This window comes from Ornithodoros turicata, unplaced genomic scaffold (genome assembly GCF_037126465.1).
Source record: "Ornithodoros turicata isolate Travis unplaced genomic scaffold, ASM3712646v1 ctg00001087.1, whole genome shotgun sequence".
Lineage (NCBI taxonomy): Eukaryota > Metazoa > Arthropoda > Arachnida > Ixodida > Argasidae > Ornithodoros > Ornithodoros turicata.
Window position 1 is genome coordinate 160877 of NW_026999462.1, and position 16703 is coordinate 177579.

Genomic DNA, 16703 nt, shown 5'->3' on the forward strand with positions numbered 1-16703 from the left:
TTGTTATGAAAGTGGAGCTGGGGTGCCCTAGTAAATATGAAAAGCATGCTGCACATAACCACAGGTTAGTATTATTAGAACGGTGCTTATTTTTGTGACAAAAACGTTTCGTTATTTATGTGGTACCCTTCAAAAATTGTATTGGGAAGGATCACGTGACACCGAATGGCGAATCAGCTTTCAGATGGTCAACATTTCAGTTAGTGCTCAGTGTGGTGGAATGTCGGCTTTCTTCCGATGACTGAAATTTTCTACGGGCAGCTATAACTTCACTCACTTTGGATATACGTTGAAAAACTGGTCATCACTGTGTTTCCGAACGTGATATTTGCTAACTTCTCTACACATTTTTATCTGAAATGCCGGGAAACACGGACAGCGTGGGTCATGTGATTTGAACTGACCAATAGGATGTTCGCATTTGAACGTCCTCGTATAAAAGCCGACCTTGTGCTGCGTAGCCATTGCTGTTGGCAGGTTCTGTTGTTCGAGTGAGAAATCCAGTTGGATAATGGATATTGAGACGCATCCAGCAGTTCAATACAACCTGCAGGCATCCCAGAACGTCGCCAAAGGGTACTATACTGTTATTTTTAACTTAGAAGATTGCCTCGTATATGTAAACTGTATCTATACAAGGAGCATCAACATTGTGTTCCCCAAAGGACAGCCATTATTGATTCGTTAGTAAGGCTTCCTAGTCTGTGTCGTAAAATGCAAAAACATAATAAAATAGCGTTTCTTTGCCGTCTAAACGTGTATCTTGTGATTCTCTGGTCTGAGAAGCCCATGGGCGTTATGTCAAATTCTACTGTGCCATTCCGTTGAGATCGTAAGAACTAAAAATGTGCGAAGCCTAACGACAGTGGCGTTTGTTCTAGCAAAAGAGCGCAAACTCCGCCATGTTCTGGGACAGGGAATAACGCTTAGCCCACGAATTCGACTAGTAGCGCAGGAAGTGTGTACTTGGGCACGCAAATGATGGCACTTTTCTGATGGTTTACGGTTGCTCGTCTGGTTGCATAGTCTGAACGTTCTCTAGTGAACCGGCGTTCGCAGGAGCTGTAACTGTCATGTTGTGTATGCAATTGCGTCTGTTCAGTGCTTCGTTGGCAGACGACAGTTTAGTGGACGTAAAATCACGCCTTTGACGGAGCTAGCACACTCCCGCCAAAATGAGCGGCTACTTTCCCCTCGATTGAATGGTCGTTTTCTGACAGACCGTTAGCCGGGCGCTATTTCCAGCCTCCCCACAGAGATGATGGTGAGTACGGATAGTCTTGGGCGGTCGTCTGCTAAATTTCTGCCTATAAATCGTCTTATGTCGATTCGTGTCTTCGGTGGTCGTCGACTCGCCTGCCCCAAATCTGCTCTTCAGTTGAATCTCGAAATCGTGTGTCCGAATTCGAATGTATCGGCGGTTCATTGTGCGAAATTTTTCGGTAAATTGGCGTAATGTTTTAATCTCTGCGCCCCCGAATACAAGCCTGTTATCCACTGTCCACTCTGACATTTCGGCAAGTATGAAATTGAATAAGGCTACTGTAAATGTGTACAGTTCTTGAGAATGTTGTATACAAAAGGAAAGCTTAGTAGGTGTATTTCGCGTGCCCGCTTTGATTTAAGCGAACAGCAGAAACACTGGTCGATATGGCCACCATGGGTGCATCGCTTGACATTTAGACGAGACGTTACCTGGGGTGGAAGGCCTGATCACTTTGCATTGCTCGTCCACAGCGTATGATCGGTGGGAGCACCCTGGAGGAGTACGTTCGGCGGCATCCCCTGGGATACGGAGCGGAGGCCGCCGCCGTCTCTCGCCGTGCTCTTGGCCGCCACAGCACCAAACGAGGCATGCATGGAGTAAGTAAAGCTTTCCTCTACACCATTTACACACTGTTGGGGGGGAAACAGCGTACACACAGGGTTGCTCGCGTTAAAATCAGTTTTGCTGCCACGCGGTGGAAAGTTATGGCACACCGTAGCTTCGCAGTGAGGGTCGATTCACGCGATGCAACTATAGTTGCGCGCCACCAGGTTGCGCCACCAAGTCTCACCGTGTGAACGGCGAAGCTCTGGTTGCGCGACCCGAGTTGCATAGCCGATCGCTTCACGAGCTGTTTCTCTCGCAACTCTAGCTGCAACCTGTCAATCACACGGCTCCGCCTTGCAAGCGTGACCAGTCAGGAAGACTTCGATGTGTCAGTTATTGCAGCGGCAGTACGCGAGACTATGAAATTACCACCGGCCCAGTGGAAATTGTGCAAAATTATCAAACTCGCACCGGATTTAAGTCTTAACGAGCGGAATTCGCAGTACGATTGGTGGAAAATGATAACGTTTTTTCGCGCCATCTGTGACCACTACGGCATTCCGAGTTGCTCGCCGTATGAAAGGGACCTATTTGGTGCAACCTCGGTTGCGCGCAACTGTAGCGGGAACAGAGTTGCAGCAAAAAGTTGCATCGTGTGAATCGACCTTAAATAAGCGCTAGGGTCATGAGTGAGGTCTTCAGCCACGACAAGATTCCTGGGGCAAGTTTTATTTATTTATTTTTTTTCTGTAGGGATGCTGTGAGGTTACAGATGTAACATGGTGTTCATACGTTCGAGTCAATTCAGTGAGTTAAGGACCGGGAACACATAGTTGGGTGCAACATATACTGTAAACATGTTTCTATTCGAGATGCCTTAATTTTCGCAAATTTCGCGACTGCTCAAATCACGAAAAATTGTACTCGCGAACACAGCTTGATGCTTATCCCGCAAAAGAAAACAGCCCTGGAATCGTGAATAATTTTTACAAATGACTGAGTGCACGATTCGAGAAAATAAATACATTTAATACCAAGCTAGCCCGCCGACTGTGTCGGCTCCAAACAACGATGTTAACTTGTTGGTTGTGACACCTTTCGTATGAGTGAATCCGATAGGTCCGTGTCTTCACCACATATGGCGCGCTCCTAGCCAACCATCACCCCGAATGACAGCGTTCTCGGCCCTGATTTGTTGAGAACGGGAGGCGGAGACTATTATGTATCCATTATGTACGACGACAAAATAGGCGTCACTTTCCGTTTTCAACAAATCAGGGACGAGAACGTCGTCGTTCGGTATGATGGTTGGCTAGGAGTGTGCTATGTGGTGAAGTTCACTGTTAAGTGTGTAGACCAGAACATTATGATTGGGTGCTACAGTTATTCGGATGGCATAAGAATGGATAGAAGTATCTGGATTGCAGTACATCTACTCACCCGCATCCGACAAAAAAAAGTGTGTTTTTGTTTTAACAGAGTGTGTACCAACCTGGAAAACAGGGAATTGTCAGGGAATTTTGATGTGACTGGAAAAGTCAGGGGATTGTCAGGGAATTTGGCCAAAAAGCAGCTGAAGTCAGGGAAAATCACAGACAGGTGCCGTGATGATGCGCGGCGAATCAAGAGTGCCGACCGGTGGTTGAGCGGTAATGCCGCAGCAACGTTACCGCGAGTATCCGTCCGCCAGTACGACAAGCTCTGAGGTAGCAAAGTAGGATAGCCTCACTAATACTTGATAAATGGTATGTTATATGAGGGATCTGTATCAAAACGTAGGAGCAGACACCAAGTTCCCTTTTGTTTTTGTCAGGGAATTCACTTGAAATAGTCAGGGAAAACCTGGAAAAGTCAGGGAATTTTAAGGCTACAGTTCGGTAGACACCCTGTTTAATGCTGCACACGTTATGAAGGAGAATTATTGAACAATAAATTGTAAATAGAATTTCGAAGCATAGAAGAACAATATTACACCTATTACACCCGTAACTAAATACCTGCAGATAGCAGTTCTTACTTCCTTCAACACTTTTTGGGGGGGAAGTTGATCTCAGTAGTTACGGAAGTGAATTTAGGAAAGCATTGCATTTAGAAAAGCTCTTCACAAAGCAAAACACATCTTGAAACCGCAAGGATGTTCTATAACCTAAAAACCCGAGACCGGGGGACCAAAAACGACGATGAACGTGGTCTCAGGATGTTCCGTTGGCGGCACGTTCGTGGCGGAACAATCCGCTGTCGTCACCGGCTCTCACACGAAGGTGGTGTCCGAAGAAGGCCAATCCTAAAGCGAGATCCGAAAGGTGGCAGCCAACAGGCACAGCATGCATCACACACAGACCGTGCCCAGGTGTAGCACAGGGAAAAAGCACTCTCTCCCCAGGAGGTACGGATCAGTCGCTCACCGCAAGATTACGGGCAAGTCCGGAGCAAACATTGCGTGTGTTGGAAACACTGGGTGCCAAAATCTGTGGCGTGCATCTCCGTGATGGTGCTGCGAGGAAACCGCAGTGACAATCTGGCAGGAGGGAAAGGAAGTCTACTGCCTCTTTGCCAACTCTCACTGATATGTGTAATCCAGGTCGTTAGCTGGACACAATGCTGGTTAGCTGGCTGCAATAACCAAGAACCGTGGGCAAGGCGGAACACTATGCAGTGTCCAGAAAGCCGACGAAGAGCTTGCGCCATCTGTGATGCGAACACCGAAGCAGTTGGGCATATCGTCTTGTGGTGTCGCCAAACTTCCCTCAAAGCGTCCCTTTAGTGGATTTAGTGCCCCTTTAATAGCGTCAGACGTTCCGAACTGTGACATCGTGGCGGCATATCCGCTAGGGTCTGTGGCGCTCCCCTGTGAGCTGTGTCACATGAATGAATGCTACACATTGTCAATACCCAGCGGACCTCCTTCCTAACACTGTCGCAGTTTTGCGACTCCTCAGCAGGCCACTCGTGTGGTGCGCCAAAACAAACCCGCGTGCAAAGCACCCAATCACAAAGCCAGCCTTGGAGCGGCGCCAGCAAGGCTGTCGCGGTGTTGACTGCCCTGAGCATGCGTTGTATTTGGGAAAGGGTCCTGCCCGAAACAGATCCAAAATGCATTATCTATCGAGTGAGAATATTAGCTAGCACCTTGAAAGCCACAGGGAATTAGGAAGGAGTTTCATTCGACCATTTTCTTAGGGGATTACTTGTAAGTGATTCTATAAGGCAGATTTACTATACATCAAACGTGCACATTATGCAAAGCTACCCAAGCCACATACACGAGCCGCTTAGTGGACAGTACAGGTCGATACATCTGCAGAGAGGCTTTTCTTAATATATGACAAACTGGACCAAATGTCAATGAATTTTTTTGTGTACATTTGGTATTCTCGTGTATGCCATAGCTTCAAAAGACTGTTCCTACTAGTTTCTTTTTTTTTTTTTTCTTCATTGCAGGGTGGATAGCACAATGTACTTCTTTTAGCTTTCTTTTTTTTTTTTTTCATTAGCCCATAAAGTACATTCTCTCTCACATCCATCTCATGATGAAATAAAAAAGGGTCGTTCGTAAACTGAGCTTTTTCCTTTCTCCTTCTCCAGGTTGACAAGGGGCTGTACGATGGCAGTTCAAATTATTCGGCTATCCAATTCTGACCTTTATAGCTGACAGTGTATCTGTAAACATCAGATCCGTGACGGTAAAGAACGTTCCTTCTTGCTGTGAGGGCTTTTTCTGGGTGAGGGAGTGGTACATGCAGGCCAGTGGTGGCAGGGTGACATGTTGCTCGATTGGTGAAACGTGGTACGCCACGTGTAGTACACATTGCGGAGTTCACCGCAGTACACTGTATCTTTTGTGAAATTCCTGAGTATGGAAGTGTGAAAACACTGCAATGTGAAGGTTGTTGAGCTCACGGTGGTGACACCCAACACTGGCTCCAGTGACGCTTTTCATTTTTTTTATTTTTATTTTTTCCACAATTCCATCTCGGCTCTTAATGATCTAGCGAAGTTGCTCATTAAAGATTGACTGCTTGGATGTGCTCTTCTGTGTTGATTTCCTATAGAGCTGCACATCGGAAGGCTGTATCAGTAGGGAACCCTACAGAACATTTGGCTGTGGAAATGATGCAGTGTTGTCTGTCCCATCAGCTGTTTAGTTTGTGTGTCGCTCCTTTGAAGATGTCTCGCTAGCTGCTTGATTTCACTGAAAGTTTCCCAATGTGTTTCTAAAAATTGTCACAAAAAGAACTGCAGTACTGCCTTTGACAATGACACTACAGCAGTGATGCCGAATGGGGTGCTGAGTTGTTTTATCCTACTAGTATTTCATTCACTTTATTCACTGCACGTTAATTTTTACTTGTTGCGTCACTGAAGCCGTGTTACGTTTTTAAGTTCAGCAATCATTAACTACTCTGCCAGGATGCCACATTGGTGTCATTTTACTGTTTCATTTTACTTATGTCACCTGTTGCGCTACCTGCTGTTGCAATGATTTCTCGTAAATCTAGCGACCATTCCCACTGGGGATTGCCGATGCAAAAGTGTAATCTGGATAGGCTGCGGCATTGTCCATACGGACCTACTTGGTGACCGTATCTGGAATATGCAATTACTGAGGAGGCAATTGCTATTTGAGGAGCCCCCTTCCAATAGTCTCCATCAGCCCCTCAAGGCCAGTTCCCACGTACAGCGCTTCGCTTTATAGCGCTAGAAGGTGGCTCTCAAAATCTGGCGCTGTTTTTCTGCTTGCCGTTCTTACATACGACGGAGCACGGAGCGCTATCCTGCTGCAGTCGCGGGACATCTCGTTGCGACGTGGTGCTCCGGTACTACCGCGATTGTTTGCTGTCCGCGTCTGGTATCCGCAGCATGAACGCGGATGGCACTTTCGATGCTGCGATCGCGATACCGAACCATAGTAACCAAACAGCCATGCATCGGCAGATGAAACTCGTGGCCATTTCACGTCGTCGTCGCCTTCCTGCTTTGCTGCTTCGAGTAATCGGAAGCAAAACGAACCCCAACTTCCGCGACGTCACGGCTGAAAGAAGCTCTCGATTGGTTAACGCAGATTCGCCGCTCAAAATGGCGCTAGAAAAGTTGACCGAGGCTCTACTTCGACAAGAGTTGTTTTAATAGCGGTTCTCAGCAATGCGAGGAGAAAAATATAGCGCAGTTTTCTAGCGCTGTGCAGCAAAGCGCTATATGTGGGAACTTGCCCTTACTTTGTAAATACAGCATGCAGCATCTCGTGCATACTAGCTTCGATACGTGATGGAAACCCACGTTGTCTGACTTGTGTAACAGCGAAGCAAGGTTTCCCGCTCAGTTCATGGGCATTTCTTGCGGAGTACGCCACTTTCACTGTACTTCCGCTGTTCTAGTTGGAAAGCAGCGCACGAAATTTCCCCTCGTAACTGTGAGGCGAGGAACCGGGGTTGCATTTGTACCGTAACTTGAAAAGTATAGGACGCAATTGCAGATACTCTGTGCACTTCTCAATTCTAGGTGTAGTTATGCTTGTATAATGTACCTCCAGTTTCTATGCCAAACAAACAACTTTATTTGATGATTATTGGAGTTTCATCGCCAGGTGCCAAGATAGCCTTCTGTGCCAAACACAGGGGCCTGCACCGCGTGCCTGCTTTGCAATAGCTGGTAGTGGAGCCAAAAACATACTTTTCCCATCATTTGATTTTGCATGTTTTCTTTATTCTTTTTTTGCCTTTGCTGTCCTGTGTGAGTTGCCCAACTGTATGTTTGTTCTACCATGAGAGCGTTTTCCTTGTAGCCACTGCGATTGCTCACGTGTCTGCCTCCCTTGTAAGGATGATTCAAGAGTGTCCTGATCCAGACTTAGAACCCTCGGTAGGCAGACATCCATTATGACTTGTGGGTGCTGGTTGGGACGTTTCTTTGATGTTGCCATGTGTAAAGGGGGGGTTCCGAGCGCTACTACCTTGAGAAAATTTGCAGTGCACTTTTTTTTTTTTTTTGCAAATCACTCGTGGTGTTTGTTGTGTGCGAAGTCATCCCGTTACATACAAGCAGCAACGATGGGACGGAAGAATTGACGCCAGCCGCAGTTGCTCGCAACTGGCTGCATTTGCTACACGACGCACGTTCGAATGAAAAAACGAAATAAAGAAAAAACAACGTACATAGTAAAGGGAGAACACGTTTGCAAAGACGCCAGCTTGTGCGGTATGCCATTCTAGGATAACAGACTTCCATAGGAGAGAGACTCGCGGATGTCACATGGGCACTTTGTGCAGCACCGTGTGCCGCTGTGAAAGACGCTTCACATACCTCCCTCTGTCAGTTCTTCCGTTCGTGTCGCCCTTGCTGCTTGCACACTGTGAATGTCTTCCAACTACCCGACCCTCATTCCCGTACTGAAAACACCCTCGTGTCGACATCGGCCATTTCACTGTTGCAGGTACTGCTCGTTACTTGCAGTTAGATAAGATTCCGTTTGATGGAACGGTCTGGAGCCGTAGGCCGATTTCGAGATTAGACTTGCGTTTCACTGCCGTTTAAAGGGCAACCTCCATGGAGCGAATGTACAGCGAAAAAGCTGCGAACTTCGCTCAGCGTCGGACGCCCTGCGCGAGGCGTCAAAAATGTGAGCGTCCGCCGCCGATCTGCCCATGCCAGATATTTTCGCCCAGCGTCCGCGATTCTGGAAGCATCAACTGCAGATGAACCAATCAAAGTGCTCTTCCGCTACGAATCTATGCCAGATCGCCTGCACGTGGTAGTCTGCTCTCGTGAATCATCGTCATCGTCCTCTTCTTGCAACTGGGTGCTGTCGTCTGCTCGCTGTTTCGCCAACTGCATCGTTAGAACGTGAGGCATTCTCTGCCAAGAAACATGTTTTCCTTTCGCAGTAGTGAATATGCCTTTCGGTACGTTGCTGGGCGCATCTTTTCAGATAGTTGTTGGATTTAGTTGCGAAATTTGTGATATTAAATGGACTTTTCCGAGCAGCTGATTTCACTAAGCTTTCACGTTATACCCTGGCAACAGTGACATCACAGCATGACTTCCCGACGCCGTCCGCTGGTTTTTCGCTCCATGGAGCTGGTGCCGGCGAACATCTGGCGGCGGGAGGCGCGTGGCAGTGTGCCGCGCGAACTTCGCTGCAAAAATTCGCTCCATGGAGGTTGCCCTTAAAGGGGCTGGGACACTTTTACGGATGTGGGTCATTACATCACGGACGCATTGTACGGCGCACCGGAATGCTTAGGCGAAAAATTATTTTTCTATTTATCCTACTTAGCGAGATACAAAGCCATTATCATTGGCAGCCATGTGCACGTGACTTCTTGTGCGCTGGCAGTGGCGAGGGCTGTAATGTCAGAGCTGCGTGAGTTTCGGTTTTCGCGGTGCCCATTTACTTTACGTCTCTTACCCTCTACGCTGCGAAACTTTCAGTGCAGGTTCACATCGGTGCAAATACTCGTCTGTTACATTTATCTGGGATAATCTGGAATTACTCTACGCAACCCCCTAGAGGGTGTGCAAAATTTGATTCGACGGAACCTTGTTGTTTCGAAGAACTAAACTGCGTGTTTGCACCCAGTTTCGATTTGACGGTCACGTGCGCATGACTGGCTGAAATAGCGTGCTTGAATGTTTTGAGATAAGAAATGCAATTCGCGAGTTCTATCTAGAAGGCCCAAGAGGTTGTTTTACGACCCCGTAGCAAATATAAATCTGAAATCGGATCAAATGTTGAAACCTGGTCTCTGTTCTTGGGAGGGTGAGGAAAAATATGGAATGTGCTGACAATGATTACATATAAAGTTCAACCACTTATCATTTATGGAGTGACTCTGACCAACATGGGAAGGGACGCTGCAGCATTTTCTTATGGCGAATTTGGGTGGTCATTTCATGGCAGTGCGGCCTGGCGCTGGATCACATTACCATCGCCACCAGAACATGAGTGGCAGGAGTTCAACGGTTTTTAGTCACTCGGACCACGCTAGGTGTTGCAATCGCTGGTCTTCGGGTTTCTTCGTCTGCTACCCCGCGCGAATGAGTACCCTCTCGACAGTTCCTGGTGCGGATGTGACAACACAGGATATAGACCAGCTTGTCGCACTCTTGCGGTTGGGGTGCAGTCAGCAGGGCGTCTGCTTGGTGCGGGCGAAACAGCTGCAGTCTTTAATTGAAGTGATCGCTGTTCTCGTGGAACACAAGCAATCCACAAGGCACACCGTGCCCTTCGGGTACACAGTCCGATGGAAAAGGGGCTACTAGATCAGTTTCCGTGCAACGTGGAAATCGTTGGATTGCTGCAGTTAAACCGACAATTTTCCCGTCATCGCATTCGTGAAATTCTCTCTCAATAGCTGTGTACAAATACGATCCTAACACGAACCAGGGCGTGTTAGCAAATTAGCTTCGTTCTTGGAAACAGCCCAATAGCTCGCCTAAGGTGAAGTGGCTGGCTCGGCAAAAATATTAGCTAAACTACGATCCAGTTGTGATCAGCAGCACGTTATGTGGTTGGGCTGCTTCATTTGTCGATTCGTCATGTTGTATACTGTTCAGAAACTACTTGGTCTCGTAGCAACAAAAATACTGATTTCTTCGGAGCTCCGAATTATTCTGGCATCGTGGGAGGAGGCATTCGAAAGCGGGGGTGGCAGTGCAACACGGCCAACGACGCGCTTGCGGAAAGCGTTTGCACGCTGCGTTCAGTGTGTTTTGTCCACACTAAACCCGCGCGTTGTTTGCAAACATTAAAGTGGTCTGTATAGTTGGGCAATCCGCTGACCGGTTGCGGACTGATCGCGGACTGGTCGTGGAATTTCCAAGCGCCAAGAGAATGCGCTATATTTTGGCAGAGCGACCGCAGTTACTCGGAATCTGACTATTAAAAAAATCTGCCAGGGAATGACCATTCCAATTCGCCATTATCATTGCCGGGCCCAGAATATGTCTCTCGAATGAGCATGAACTGCTTTTTTGTGTATTAAATGCCCCTGTTGAAGTATTTTGGGAATTTTTTGTGTGTGTTTGTGCACTGAATTATGATAGAAGAAATTTGCTGGCTGCCGAACACATTGCGATTTTTCTTCTTTTGCAGCATGGGAGGCACCCAAGACGATAGTAACCGGAACGACATGGTGAGCCCCTGGTTTCTGATAAGGGCGAGGGGGTTGTGACACCTTGACCGATGCGGTCGCATCATAGTTGATGACAGGCTATTGAGGAAAGAAAGAAGGAAAGAAAAAACTTTTTTTCTACACGTTGTTGTGAGCAGGATACAGAACCCTAAAGGGGAGGGGAGGCAAAGCTCTCTGGAAAACTTTCTCAAGTTGTCAGTGGAAAATGGTTTTCAAGGATTACCTTTATCCAGACACACGCACAATTTTTGCCACATCAGTAAATTCAATTAAGGCACAGCTCACACCTAGAGTGTGGGGAGCTGCTGCCCAGTGTACCCTCTCCAAGTAGCTTGCCATCGCTCGTATAATTTGCTCACGCCACTGAAGGAGGTTTCTGACGTCTCGTCTGGTTTCTCAGTCACTCCGGCAGTGGGTCGGGTAGCAGCACTCGTTTTCTTTTTTTTTTTCTGTGGTTTCAAGTCTATGTCGCCATTATACTAGCCAGTGTTTCGATGATAACCCGCATAGCGAATGTATTAGTGCCCAGGAATGCATTAAAGATGCTTGCGGTTATTTTGAGGGTCTCTGCGTAGTGCCTGTAACAAACCGGCATAGAACCTCATTGGTTGAGGGGATGAATTTTGTTACTCGTGGCACAGGGCGGTCTCCCTAAAGGGGAGGCGCATAAACGGAACAAATCGCCAGAGTTGCTTGAGTTTGTATTTGTGCAATGCAAATATGCTGCGGAATTCTTCCTGCATGATGCCATTGATGGTGTCGATCAGAAAAAGTGAGAGATGTAACATACAAAGCTTGGCGCACCTTTGGTAGCCTCAGTAAAGCCTTGTCCGCGTTTCAATGCGTCCGTCTGCGAATCGGCACGAGCCCCTTCGAAAGCAACGGACGCATAGGTTTGCAAAGTTCAATTTTTGCACGGGGTGGCGCAAGGAATGTGCCGGCTGTTGCCACGGTAACCGTGCAGCTGCGCTCTCATCTTCTCTTACTTTACTTCACGTCGTCTGCTGTAAGTCGTTTCGCGTAAAGTATCGTCGCAAAAGTGCAGACGCTAACTCGAAATCCTTGCGTTCATCACACAGAGACACCGACAGTTAGATGTGTCGAAACGCATTAGTGCAGACCAGGCTTAAGTGAAGAAGCAATATTTTTAAAATTTTATTTGTAAATTATATTTTTACAACAGCAATCTGCACAAGGCTTGGCCTGTCCACTTCTGGAAACAATCCGGGACCACATTTAATATGCCCAGTAAACGGAGCAGTTTCCTTCGCATCGGTCCCGCCTTTGCTGCGGAACTCAGGGTGTTGCATCGCGTTTATGCACGTAGCTGTCATTTGTACAGGATTTGCCAAAGTAAACTTTGGGGTTTGTAACGGAGATAAAACAAATAGAAACAGTGTCGGGAAGTTAATGTATGTGTTAGAAGACGTACTATGCCCCCAGAATTTATGTGAATACTGTCACTTGGTCCGTTTCTCTGCGGATAAATCGTAAAAATTGAAAAACACCGCTGCCTAACATTTCCAATCGGCTATACCTGTGTGTTAGCTCCTTCCATCAGATGGCGACACGCCGAACACGGTGTTGCAGACGACTTCGCACAGTAGTCCTCTGCATTCAGTTCCAGTGGAACCAAGGAACTTGGTTTCGATCTCGTCTGCAACACCACGTTTGACTGTGACACCATCTGATGGAAGGAGCTGAAACACAAGTACAGACGATTGGAAATGTTAGGCAGCAGCAGTTTTTAAATTTTCACGATTTATCCGCAGAGCAACGGGCCAAGTGGCAGTATCGACATAAAAAAGTTTGGGGCATAATGCGTCCTCTAACATCTACTTTAGCTTCCCAACACTCTGGCGCACCCTGTATGTTAATCCTTGGTTTGTTGGGGGATGTGTCACAGCCCTCTCCAAGAGGCCCGGGGGAATTTTCCTGATGTGTGCCTTCTGCGCAGAGCACTAACGAGAGTGGCTCGATACGGGAGGAGGAGCCGATCCTGGAGCCGGTGAACGGGATCGTGCAGCCTCCATTCGTGCCACCCACCACCAAAAAGCACCGAAACACCAACCAGCTTCAGCACCTGCTCAAGGTAGTGATGAAGGCCATCTGGAAGCACCAGTTTGCCTGGCCTTTCAGCAGCCAGTCGACACAGTCAAGCTCAACTTGCCCGTGAGTTTAAACCCTTACACCTTCCGAGCCGGCCATCTCTCTGACTTCTGGAACTGCATTCAAAATTGAGTAGAATACACTGGAAGTAGACCTCTCCCTGTTTATAAGCGGATGACGTCATAGTGTTTGACAGCGCCACCAATTTGGTAGAGTGGAACTACGCTCGAAGCTAGGGGCGAACAAGGTCGCGCCCGAAAGCCACAGTCTTGAGGGGATTACGATGGATGGTCCCTGAAAGGGACGGAACCTTCGGTCCTGCTTTTCTTTCGGTAGGAGGCAGCGAACAAGTGCCCATTCGTGGGACCCAGCCCTCCCTTTTCGATTTGTTTCGGTTTGTCTGTCCGCCAACGTCATGATGACGTTCTCGGGTAGAGGTCTATTGAGTTTATAATGCGAGAGAAGTCGTAACAAACATTTATTTGTCAACTCTTCAATTTTTTTGTTTCCTCCTCTTCGTAACAAACTGATTTGTTCACCAGTGCAAAGTGGACTCGTGCAGAAGTCTTGCTGGTGCAGTTGGATTAGTCCGTAGTAAGAACGTACTCTGTGTGAGTTCTCAGCGTATGCTTTCCGTTTTCTAGGACTACCATAGGATCATTAAGCACCCGATGGACCTGGGCACGATAAAGAAGAGGCTGGAGAACTGCTACTACTATGATGCAAGCGAGTGCATAGGGATTTCAACACTATGTTCACCAACTGCTACGTCTATAACAAGCCAGGAGAGGATGTAGTGTTGATGGCACAGACCCTGGAGAAGCTGTTCCTCACAAAGATCAGTGAGATGCCCAAAGAGGTGCGCGAGCCTTAGTTTTTTTGCTGCACGCTTATTTTTAGATGGGGGGAGGGTACAGTGCTCTTGGTTCCTCTAAATGTGTGAGAGAGAGAGAAAAAAAACAGTCAGCAGCGTTGAGTCGCTGACGAGTTTCACTCTGCAAGTCGCAAATTTGTCACTGTGACGGAGGATGGGCTCTCTTTTCAGGAAGTGGATCTCCCTCTGCCACCACCAAAGTCGGGGGGTGCGAAAGGGAAAGGAAAGAAAGGGAAAGCAGGTGGTACGAGGGGAAAGGGTGAGTGGTGCCACACCCTCCATGCGAAACCCAGTGTGGCCAACATTCCCCCCCTTTACACCTCGCCGCAGGTCCCAGTCCAGCGCGCAGCAGCAATGCAGTGAGCCCAGCATCTTCGTCGCACCAGGTGGCCAACTCCCACTCGCCGGTCGGATCTCCGGAGCTCCCCACGCCTCCGCCAACGTCAACGGTCTCCTCCGCCCCTCCCCCTTCCTCTGCGGTGTCCGGCAGCACAAACAGTACGACTGCTTCCTCGCCGACGTTGAGGTCGACCACCTATGCCCAACAGGCGGCGGCCCTGGCTGCGGCCGCGGCGGCTGCCACTCCCACCCACAGTCCCAGCAGTGGGGCACCGCCTCACGAGGTGGGAGGCAGCAACCTGGTCGTTGCGACAAACTCCTTACCTGCAACCAATTCAGTCATGGCTACGCCCTCATCAAAGGTTAGCGCGATACTTTCTATGTCGTACGTGTACCCACCACTCCCTCCTTCATATACAGTAGAACCTCTTTATAGTAACTCCTCTTGTAGTAAAACTCTGCTTATAGTAAACGACAACTGCGGTCCCGATACAACCCCATACATTCAATGGCACACCTGATATAGTAAAACTCCTGATCTAGTAAAATTTCATCATGGTCCCAGAGAGTTTACTACAAAGGGGTTCTACTGTAAATGGGTGCGATTAAGTTTTTGACCCATATGCTTCCCCCGTTTTGTTGCCCTTCTGTGCGAAGTGAAGGTGAAAAAAAGATAGCCGGGTAACACTCGCCACAAAAGTCCCGCAGTAATATTCCTTGCCCCATGTTTGTCGTGAAACGTGGGCAAATCCAGTGCGCTTTAAAACTGCCTGGATTTAAACAATTTAAAACGGTGAAGTACGAGATTCAGAGTCAAGCGCCTCATACACGTTATCACCGTGTCGCTACAGCTGCGTTCATTATCGGGAGTGAATTCGAGAGTGCGAGATCGCCACCATCGTTGCTGTCCGATACCACGCACAAATTTTGTGGCCCGAGGACGTCTGCTCCTCCGGGAACCCATGTTTTCAACTCCATGATGCGCACACACGCATAAAAGGTTGCCCTTGAGGCGATCCACGACCTTGTCGCGCAAAGAAATACTGCGGAGCTGCTAAAATGTAGTCGTGGTTCCTGCATTGTCTACAGTGATAATCGGCAAAATGTAATTGAACGGTTGAAACACATTAGAAATGGGAACGGGTACCCAAGTAGCGTTTTTATTGCCCACAAGAGAGAAGGGATTTCTGAGTGTACAAGTAAAGGTGTGTTTCACTTCTCCCCCACGAGATTGAGACGTGTGCTCACAGTGTGCCGTACTTCATTGTGTGCAGGTTAAAAAGGGTGTTAAACGGAAAGCAGACACGACGACTCCGCTGGGAAACGCGCCAGTGGAGTTGCCCTACTCCGCGGGTCCCGAAGCGAAGACGTCGAAGGTGTCTACGCGGAGGGAAAGCGGCCGTCCCATAAAGAAGCCTTCGAAGGATCTGCCCGACACGCAGCAGCATAGCTCGAAACCCAAGAAGGGCAAGCTCACGGAGCAGATGAAGTATTGCAACAGTATCCTCAAGGAGCTCTTCGCCAAAAAACATGCCGTAAGTCCCGCTCTGCTTCCCTTTCCCGTGATGTCTTTGTTGCTTGTGGACGTGTTCTTGTTTTTGGCGTTGATTTGTGCTGTGTCTGCGGGGATGTGTTCCACGTGCGGTGAAAACTTGTTGCAGCGAAATGCGATACGAAATAATCTGCATTCCCCGTCAGGCTGCTGTAGGAAACAATGTGTTTGAACTCCCCCTAGTCAACATCCTGATACAGTGAAAGGATGCGTGCGTTAAGTAGGCGCCCTGGAGCACGAATGTTTCAGACTTCGATTTCATTCTCACACCCGGGAGTGTGATACTCAGGGTCGCTTTTCGTACTCCCGTTTCGATTGTGTGCATGGAAGCAGACAACAATCACCCGGGTGCTTGAGCTTTTCCGTGACTTACTTCCCGTTGGGCATCTGCGGGACAGCCCTCGAAATGTGGGCTCTGAAGCAAAATATGGACTTACTATCTTACCCAGTGCTCCCATTTCAGGAAACTGTAATACTTTTATAACTGTTGGCATGCTTTTCTATTAGTAGACGGTTATTCGCGGGAAAATGCAGAGCTTTAGTGCAGGCATCTTCGCAGTAAGCAGCTCTCATGGCTTCTGTTACAAATTCTCATCTTTTCAATTTCATTCGCCGTCACAAGGAAAACTCCTCAACCGCTGTTGCGTTATTCGTGCCAGTGTTGCTACAGGTTTAAGCCAACGTGTCCTCGGTCTGTGCACTGCATGAGCAGATAACAGGAAATGGCATGAGCGAGCGAGCAGTGTAGTGCTCTGAAGTTGCTTTTCGCCGTTTAGTGGCCGCTACAGGTGTCTCATATTCCCGATTTGAGTACGCCGAAAGAGGGGCGCCTACTTAACGCACCCAATGACATTTATTCCTTCCCTGAAGGCTGATTCACGTGAC

The 16703-nt window shown here is 48.1% G+C and overlaps 1 pseudogene; it reads left to right on the forward strand.

The window, feature by feature from the left end:
* The first annotated feature begins 133 nt into the window (after positions 1-133).
* Positions 134-16703, forward strand: part of LOC135376425 (bromodomain-containing protein 3-like) — a 64518-nt pseudogene continuing 47948 nt past the window's right edge.